Source organism: Agelaius tricolor, unplaced genomic scaffold (assembly GCF_023055355.1).
Source record: "Agelaius tricolor isolate 1412-34295 unplaced genomic scaffold, bAgeTri1.0.p SCAF_35, whole genome shotgun sequence".
Lineage (NCBI taxonomy): Eukaryota > Metazoa > Chordata > Aves > Passeriformes > Icteridae > Agelaius > Agelaius tricolor.
The window spans coordinates 2,458,952-2,468,171 of record NW_027269295.1 but is presented as its reverse complement, the minus strand read 5'-3'; positions in this window follow the sequence as shown (position 1 = coordinate 2,468,171).

Here is a 9,220-nt window from a genome sequence, read left to right as displayed (position 1 = left end):
AGATGGCCCTGGACAGCCAGGCTGGGGAGAGAACCATTATGGAGAGCAGCAGGGCTGCATTCCCTGTGCCACTGCTGCCTTTGTACCCCACTCATTGCTTTAGAAAGCATTTTGGAATCACCTGGAGCGTGTGAGGTGCACTATAAAATCAAACTCCCTCTCAGTCCATCTTGCAGCCATTGCCTGCCTCTGAAAGCAGCAATAAATTCAGCTGGGCTGGTTATGGCCACTCATACCCCTTCAGAACTGCTCTTTAAAGAGAAGTTCTAAAATCTCATTGCTTTATTAAGCATTTCATACATTTGAACTGTCAGTTGATGTATCACATGCAAAAGAGACAACGACTAGAATAATAACCCTTCCCAGCATTTCATTTTGAAGCCCCATTTACCTGAGCCTGGCTGCTTCCAATAAATATTTCACAACATGTTTCTCCTCCACAAGTGCACTTACAACTTATGAAGCAAACACAAATGTTTTAATTCTGACAAAATGAGCATTTTTTCATGCACCAGCCTCGATTCAGCACATAGTTCTGTGGCTAAATGGCTTTCTGATTATCGTGTCCCAGGATATTACTTCAACTGAAGTGATATGAAATGTCATTAAAAAGTAATGTTCCTCTGCTTTGACAATCATATTAGTAAACACTGGAGGCTCTGCAGGTTATATGTCAGGCAGGCCGACACTAATGGGTTTATTAACATATACAGCAGCACTTTGTCAAACCTCCTTGTTAATCTAAATTTGCAGGTGACAAAAAGAAAGTGAGCACAGGAGCAAGGAGAGGGTATTTAAGAGCTGTTTAAAGGAGCCAGGATACCCTGAGCCAGGTTGGACATTCCCAGGGCTGCTTCCCTGGATTCCACCAGCCCTTGCTCCCAGGGGAAAATCTTCTCTGAGCTGATGGGGAGCACAGACACCCTGTCACCCTGATATTTTATGGAAAATCCCTTCACCAGGATTTCTTCTTCTGGGAAGTTTCAGCTTCTCCATGTTTTGCTGCTTAGGAATGTGATTTGGAGAGTGGTTTACCCAGCATGTGAATTGTTTTTAATTTAATGGCCAATCCCAGCCAGCTGTGTCAGACTGGTCAGTCACAGGATTTTATTATTCATTCTTGTTTGGCCTTCTGAGATATCCTTTCTCTTTCTTTAGTGTAGTTTTAGAATATACTTTCTACAATATGATATAATATAATATGATATAATGTGATATGATAAAATGCAATATAATATGATATAATGTGATATGATGTAATGTAATATAATATAATATAATATAATATAATATAATATAATATAATATAATATAATATAATATAATATAATATAATATAATTAATATCAGCCTTCTGAGAACATGGAGTCAAATTCTCATCTCTCACCTCCTCCTGGGGACCCTCAAACACCACAGACCCATCCTGGAGATGAATGAGTGCAGTGGAAAGGGCACAGGTGCCTTTGGTCCAGGGTGGGGTTGAATTGCTGCATCCTCATCCGAGCCAGCAGGACAGGAGCAGCCAGCACTGGGCTCTGCTGGGCAGTCTGGGGTGCCTGAGGGGCAAATCCAGGAGGGCAAATTCCACAAGGTCACAGGAACAAGGATGTCAGGTTGTCACTGTGATATTTTCTGAAAAATCCCTTCGCCAGGATTTCCTCTCCTGGGAAGCTGAGAATCCTCAGAGAAAAATGAAAACAATAATTATCTGATTTGCTTCTCCTGTGTTTTGCTGCTTTGGAATGTGGTTTGGAGATTGTTTCCCAGCTGGTCATTGTTTGTTTGGTTTCATGTGAATTGGTTTTCCTGGAGCCACTTGAAGGCCAGGATGCCCTAGGGCTTGGCAGGACCTGCACTCCTGCTGTGCAGATTCTCCAGCTGTGGTTCTTGTCCCTTTCCAGCTCTCATCACTTTGGGAACTGGAAGCTGAGGTTGGATTGCCCAGCTGAGACTGCATGAGAGATCTTTGGGCTGCCAAGGTTGCACAACCCAGGCTGGAAAACCCAGTTATGGAAAAACCCCTGCCTGCAGCAGCACCTCTGGATCTGCAGCCACTCTCTTCACCTGTCACCCTGATTTTTCAAGTTTTTCTAAACCTTCTGATGCTTACATTCTTGTAACGAACTTCCTCACACACTTTATGTAAATAACTCATTGTTTTACATTCTTTTATAGAAAATGAGAAATTTGATAAACTGTTGGTTTGTCCAGTGTCATTGGAGAGGTGCCACTGTCACCCTCCAATCCACTGTCACTTTTAAAAATCTATAAATATTAAAGTCAAAAATGAAATATACTCTTTTACCCTTGAAAGAGCTGTGTGTCCATGTCATGTTATTTCGTGTCCTGTAGTGACATTAGTGACATTCACCCTTTGTGCTGCTTCAGGTGAAGCAGAGAATCTGGGCAGGAGCTTCATCCCATAGATCACCTCTCACCCTGCTCCTCTTCCTCCAGCCTGCAACCTCCCCCTGCACCCTCTGCTTCTCCTCCCACGACTGCAGGAATGCACCAGCTGTGCCAAGGCACCTGTGACACAGAAATGGGTGCTGCAAGCCCCAGGAGTGGATCCTGCTTTCTGCTTTGTTGGCAGATAATTACAATGTGGAAGGCAAAAAGTGTTTGCTGGAAGCAGGAACTTAATGGGGTTTACAAAGAATGCTTTGTCCAGGCAGCTACTGGAGTCAATAAAGCTCACTTTGGGCTCCATAAAGCTCTGCAGAGGTAAAAGTCTGAGTTCTGCTGAGTGTTGCCAGGCTGGGAATTTGGGGCTGGCATTCATGGCTCCTGGCCAATGCTCCATGGAGAGCTGGGGGGTACGAAGGGGAATGAGGACTCAGGGTTGTACAGGAACAGCTCCTGAGCACCCAGCCCATGGAAGTTGGAGCCAAACTTGTTTGCCAGACTGTCAGAACCCAGGACATGGCTCTGGCTGCCCTGGAGGAGTCGAGAGCCCGGCGGGAGGCTCAGAGACCTTGGCACAGAGTCAGAAACACCTGTGCCTTTGATTTTAGCCCATGGAAACAAATTACCAACTTTGTGTGAAGAATTACAAGCCACAAGAGTTTGAGTAGAATGATAGTGAATTTGTCACAGGGTGAAAAAGTAGAATTTTGGGGTTTTTAGAATGGGGGTTCATGGGGAAAGATGGAGGAATCTGGGTGTGTCCTGTCCTTCTTCTCCTCCTTCTTCTTGTCCTCCATCTTCTGCTGTGATGGTGACACTTCTGGATTGGTTTAGAGTAGAGACAGACTGTCTAACATAGGTGATAGGTATTGGGAAGTTATTGTAAGTAAAGCACACATAGTTATTAGTATAAAAAGCCAACACAACCCCAAGGGCTGTCAGGGTGCCACAACCTGAGCTGCTGAACAGATCTCAGCAGGTCAGAGAAAGAATGGAACAGATAAGAGAAAATAAACAACCTTGAAAAGCAGAACTGACCAATCTCAACTTCTTCTTCAGTCGTGGGGCTGGGGAAAAAAGAGACTTTTTAATATCTCAGGAGCCATTTCAAGCACAGAAACCTGAGAGCAGCCAAGGAGTTTTGTTGCTGGATTTCACAGCAGTAGGAGAGCACCACAAACTCCCAGAGGTTTTCTGTTTTGGGGACTCATCATTATTAAGTGCATTTGTCTTCATTTGGTTTCTTCCAGCTTAAACAGTCAGCAAGACTCAGTAGCCAAGAGGTGAAGATGGGATGTGGATTTTTAATGCTGGGCTGTTTGAATGCTTTCTGTTTTTGTGATCCCATGGGTGGTGCCCAGGTGGGACATTAGTACAGGGCGTGGGTGCCAATCCATCCCAAAACAGCCCTGGACCCAAAGATGCTCCCTTGCAGCACCTGCAGCTGGGGGTTGTACTTGGTCCTCATGAGCTTTGAATTTCTCAGTCTGACACAAAGGCAGTGGGAGCTGAACAGCTGTAGAATAGGCAACTTTTGGGGGAGGGAGTTCCTACTCTTTTCTTGTCTTTTCCTTCTTTTCTCCATTTGCTGCAGCAGGGAAAAAAATATATATAGCAAAAGGGAAGAAGGGCCTGGAGGCAACAGGTCAGAAAATAAAGAATGAGAAGTCAAGTTACTTGGAAAGCAGAGTTATTTGCTTTGAGTGCCAACTTTTCTTTTTTTTGTTTTTGGTAAAAAAATTTTCTCAAAATATCACTTTTTTCCCCCTTTCTTTAAAAACTTCAGGCAAATTTTTGGTGTTGCCTCTGCTCAGGGTTTGCAATTTAATAACCTTGTTATGTTACAAATCCTGAGACTCCATGACTCCTACCCTAGTCCATCTGCCAAGCAGAGAGCATTTCTTGACCTTTTAAAGAAAGGGAGATAATGAACCATTTGGACTGCAGGATGCCCTGGCTGCTTGGAACAGAATCAGCGTGGCTGTGAATTTTGGAGAGGCACAAACATGCAGCCCTGAGCCAGCAGTGTGGCCTGAGCCTTTGTGGTGATCTCCCACTGCAGAAACAGACATAAAGTCCTTTAAAACACTTAATAAATCAGAGATCCTGGGCAGAGTGAGGCCTGGGCTGCACAAGGGCTTCAGAAAGTGATTTGAAAGGTCCAGAGAGGGAGGATTTGCCTGGCTGCCATTGAGCTTCAGCTTGTAACTGGTGAATATTTCTCCTTCAGAATGCTCTGGTGAAATGTGGATTTCAGCTGAAGAGGCTGATGCTGCCTGAGGGGAGCTGGATGTCAGCATCTGCTTTCCCTGGTGTTGGTGGCATTAGAAATATGCCAGGGTGTGCCATATTTTGACCTCAGGTGTCTGAGGGCTCCTACACAGAAGGAGAGGAATGTGGCTCTCTGGTCCTTTGGTGAGACCAGCAGGTGCTCATGGATGGTCCTTTGTGTGCTCATGGATGGTCCTTTGTGTGCTCATGGATGGTCCTTTGTGTGCTCATGGATGGTCCTTTGTGTGTTCATGGATGGTCCTTTGTGTGTTTTTTCATGGATGGTCCTTTGTGTGTTCATGGATGGTCCTTTGTGTGTTCATGGATGGTCCTTTGTGTGTTCATGGATGATCCTTTGTGTGCTCATGGATGGTCCTTTCTGTGCTCATGGATGGTCCTTTGTGTGTTGATGGATGGTCCTTTGTGTGCTCATGGATGGTCCTTTGTGTGTTCATGGATGGTCCTTTGTGTGCTCATGGATGGTCCTTTGTGTGTTCATGGATGGTCCTTTCTGTGCTCATGGATGGTCCTTTCTGTGCTCATGGATGGTCCTTTGTGTGTTCATGGATGATCCTTTGTGTGCTCATGGATGGTCCTTTCTGTGCTCATGGATGGTCCTTTGTGTGCTCATGGATGGTCCTTTGTGTGTTCATGGATGGTCCTTTGTGTGTTTTTTCATGGATGGTCCTTTGTGTGTTTTTTCATGGATGGTCCTCCCTGTGTTTGTTCATGGACGATCTTTTCTTGTGTTTGTTCACAGTCCTCCCTTTGTTTGTTCATCTGTGTTTGCTTCCATCTTTCCATGGTATTTCCATCCCTGTGTTCATGGATGACTCTCTCTGTGTTTTTTCATGGATAATCCTTTCTGTGTTTGTTCATGGATGATCCTTTCTGTGTTTGTTCATGGATGACCCTCTCTGTGTTTGTTCATTTGTGTTTGTTTCCATCTTTCCATGATATTTCCTTCTCTGTGTTCATGGATGATGCTCTCTGTTTTTGTTCATGGATTACCCTCTCTGTGTTTTCTTCATGGATGATCTTTTCTGTGTTCATGGATGATTCTTTCTCTGTTCATGGATGATCTCTCTGTGTTTTTTCATGGATGACCCTCTCTGTGCTCATGGATGGTCCTCTCTGTGTTTGTCCATCTGTGTTTGTTTCCATCTTTCCATGGTATTTCCATCTCTGTGTTCATGGATGATCCTCTCTATGTTCAGGGATGACCCTTTCTGCACTGTTTGATTCACCAGGTTTCTCCCACTGCCTGGGCTCTGATTTTCCTGCCTGGGCTCTGATTTTCCTGCCTGGCCTCTGATTTTCCTGCCTGGGCTCTGATTTTCCTGCCTCCTGCACATGGTTGCTCCTCCCAATGGTCTCTGCTTAGCCCAGGTGTTTTTTGCCATTTTCATATCCACCAGCTGAGCTACTCTGCCCCTTTTCCTTGCATTTTCCATGGCATTTCCATCCTTGCAGCAAGCATAGCATGGGAACACCAAGCTCCTGCCTGGCTCTCCCCTTGCTCCTCCTGCTGTACCTGGGTGATGTTCTCTGGTCTGTTTGAAACCTCACTGAGGATTTGTGTGTCCTTCTAGAGCAGTGAAACCAGAGCCAGAGCCTTGGTCTGTAATTCTTTTAGGGAAAGAAGTCATAGTTGGTCTTGATTAAACTTTTAGCTTAATGTTGTTCAAACCATGGTTAAATTATTTGTGTGTCTAGCTGCTCATGCAGCACAGGAATTTACTGTAATGGGATGGGTCGACATGGCCAGTGTTAAAAACTTGCTGTTGTGCTTGTTAGAAATGGGCATGGAAAAATAAACAAATAGGATTGTAGGGGAAGGCCTTTCTTCACTCCCAGCACCGTGTAAATGGAGCTGTCATTTAAAATGAAACAGCATTGGGTTTATGGTGATTCTTGGCCACAGATCTCATGTCATAGCCTGCTTTTCTGCCAAGGAAACATGGGCAGGCTTGCTCTCCTCTAATGGGGAAACCCAAAGCATTACAGAACGTGGCCACTGCCATGGAGGTGGCGCAGAGCCAGGCAGAGCAGTCATTCAGTGCCACAAGAAGTAATGATTCAGCCGAGGGAAACCTCCAAAATCAACGCTCACAAGGAAAATCCCAGGGCTGTTTCAGTGTCTGGCACAGTAAAAGAAACACCAGGCTGAGGGGATTTCTCTGAGAGCTCTCCCACTCTGCACAGTGTTGGCTTTCTTCCTGTGGAGCTGAAAATCCTGACACACTCACACAACACAGCCCAGGCTGCCAGAGGCAAGCTTGTGCTGGTCACTGGGGGTTTCCTCACTGCCACCACCCCCAGGGACGAAACCTGGACATCATGAGCCATGAAAAATGTATGAGCCTGCCCCAGGGGCTGGCTGGTTCAGATTTAGGGTCAAGGGGTGGCTGGTTAGAGGAGGAGCAGCTGATGGAGGCTCCCTTTGCATTTCAGCATCTCCTGCTTTGCCATGCAAAAGCTGAGGGTGGGGAAGGAGGGAAAGAAGTGGCGGAAGTGGCGGAAGGAAGTGGCGGAAGGAAGTGGCGGAAGGAAGGAAGTGGCGGAAGGAAGGAAGTGGCGGAAGGAAGGAAGGAAGGAAGGAAGGAAGGAAGGAAGGAAGGAAGGAAGGAAGGAAGGAAGGAAGGAAGGAAGGAAGTGGCGGAAGTGGCGGAAGGAAGTGGCGGAAGGAAGTGGCGGAAGGAAGTGGCGGAAGGAAGGAAGGAAGTGGCGGAAGGAAGGAAGGAAGTGGCGGAAGTGGCGGAAGTGGCGGAAGTGGCGGAAGGAAGGAAGGAAGGAAGGAAGGAAGGAAGGAAGGAAGGAAGGAAGGAAGGAAGGAGGGAAGGAAGGAAGGGGACCAGGCTGCAGCTCCTCTGCTGACCTGTCACTGTCACATTGTCTGAGAAATCCCTTCACCAGGATTTCATCTCCTGGGAAGCTGAGAAGCCTCAGAAAAGAATGGAAACAATAATTATCTGATTGCTTCTCCCTGTTTTGCTGCTCGGGAATGTGGTCTGGAGATTGTTTATCCAACAGGTGAATGCTTGATTGGTTTCATGTGAATTGTTTTTATTTAATGACCAATCACAGCCAGCTGTATCAGGAAACAGTCACGAGTTTTCATGATCATTCTTGTTAAGCCTTCTGTCTGCATGCTTTCTCTAGTCTTTAGTATAGCTCAAGTGTAGCATTCTTTAATATAATATAAGTACATAAAATAATAAATGAGCCTTCTAAGAACATGGAGTCAGATTCTCAACTCCTCTTTCATCCTGGGGACCCAGCAAATCCCACACTAACCAATGTCTGGGAGAAAAGCTGGAGATGGTCAAGCTTTATATAAAAATAAAACAATTTTTGAGCGTGGTTTGTTAGGAGGAAGGATGATGGGGTGTGTCAGAGTGCCCAGAGCAGCTGTGGCTGCCCCTGGATCCCTGGCAATGTCCAAGGCTGGGTTGGACAGGGCTTGGAGCAGCCTGGGACAGTGGAAGGTGTCCCTGCCATGGCAGGGGACTGGAATTCTTCTTTGGAGTCCCTTCCAAACCAAATCCTCCTGCAATTCTATGAATAAATAACCCACCAGGGCCCACAGGAAACCCATCCTCCTCCTACAGCAAGAGGCCACGCACGATGTGCATGCCCCAGCAGGTAAACCAACCTCCTTTGGAGCTGAAAAGGAATGTTTTACTGGAAAACCAAACCAGTTTGCTTTGGCTGAGCTGTCACCCACCCCCATGGCAGCCCTGCTCCAGCAGGTTGCAGCTGCCTGAGGTTCCCCCTCAGCCTTCTCCAGCTGGACAGACCAAGCTGCTCCTCAAGGAGCTTCAGCATCTTCACGGCCTCCTTTGGATGCTTCCTAACGGTTCAATGTCTTTATTTTATTGTGATGCACACAGGATTGGAGGTGAGGCCATCCCAGTGCAGAGCAGAGTGGGACAATCCCCGCCTTGCCTGGCCACCAATGCTGTCCCTGATGTCCCCAGGGCAAGGCTGACCCTCCTGGCTGCCAGGGCACTGCTGGCTCATCCCCAGGGCTGGCCAGCACTCCCAGGCCCCTTTCCCTGCTTCCCAGCAGCTCTCCATCCTCATGGAGGCCCTGTGTGCTTCTCCCTCTCACTGATGAGCACCGAGGGCACCTCCTGGGGCAGCAGCTGAAGGGGACAGAGCACTTGTGCTGAGCTAATGACAATCTTGGGGAGCTCTGAGGATTTCCTCTGGTTTGTGCTCTGCCCCCAGAATGAGTAAATAAAAGCCTCCTCATTTATTTATGATGCAAATAGGAACTGTGCATTCAGCTCTAGGATTTGTTATTATTTATTTAGAGCCTCTTGTCTCCGAGGCACTGGCAGTTTGCATGCAGGGGGCATCTGTCTGCCTTTATTACCCACAAACAGACATTTTTCTGTGCAGGCTTTGGCTGTTAATGCTGCTGAAAGTCTGCTGTGGGGATGTCAATCCTTCCAGGGGGACAAAGATCCCTTGGTCCTTCCTCTTCAGAGCAGTAGCAGCAGCTCCAGGTCCCCCTGTCACAGACATCTTTTATGGA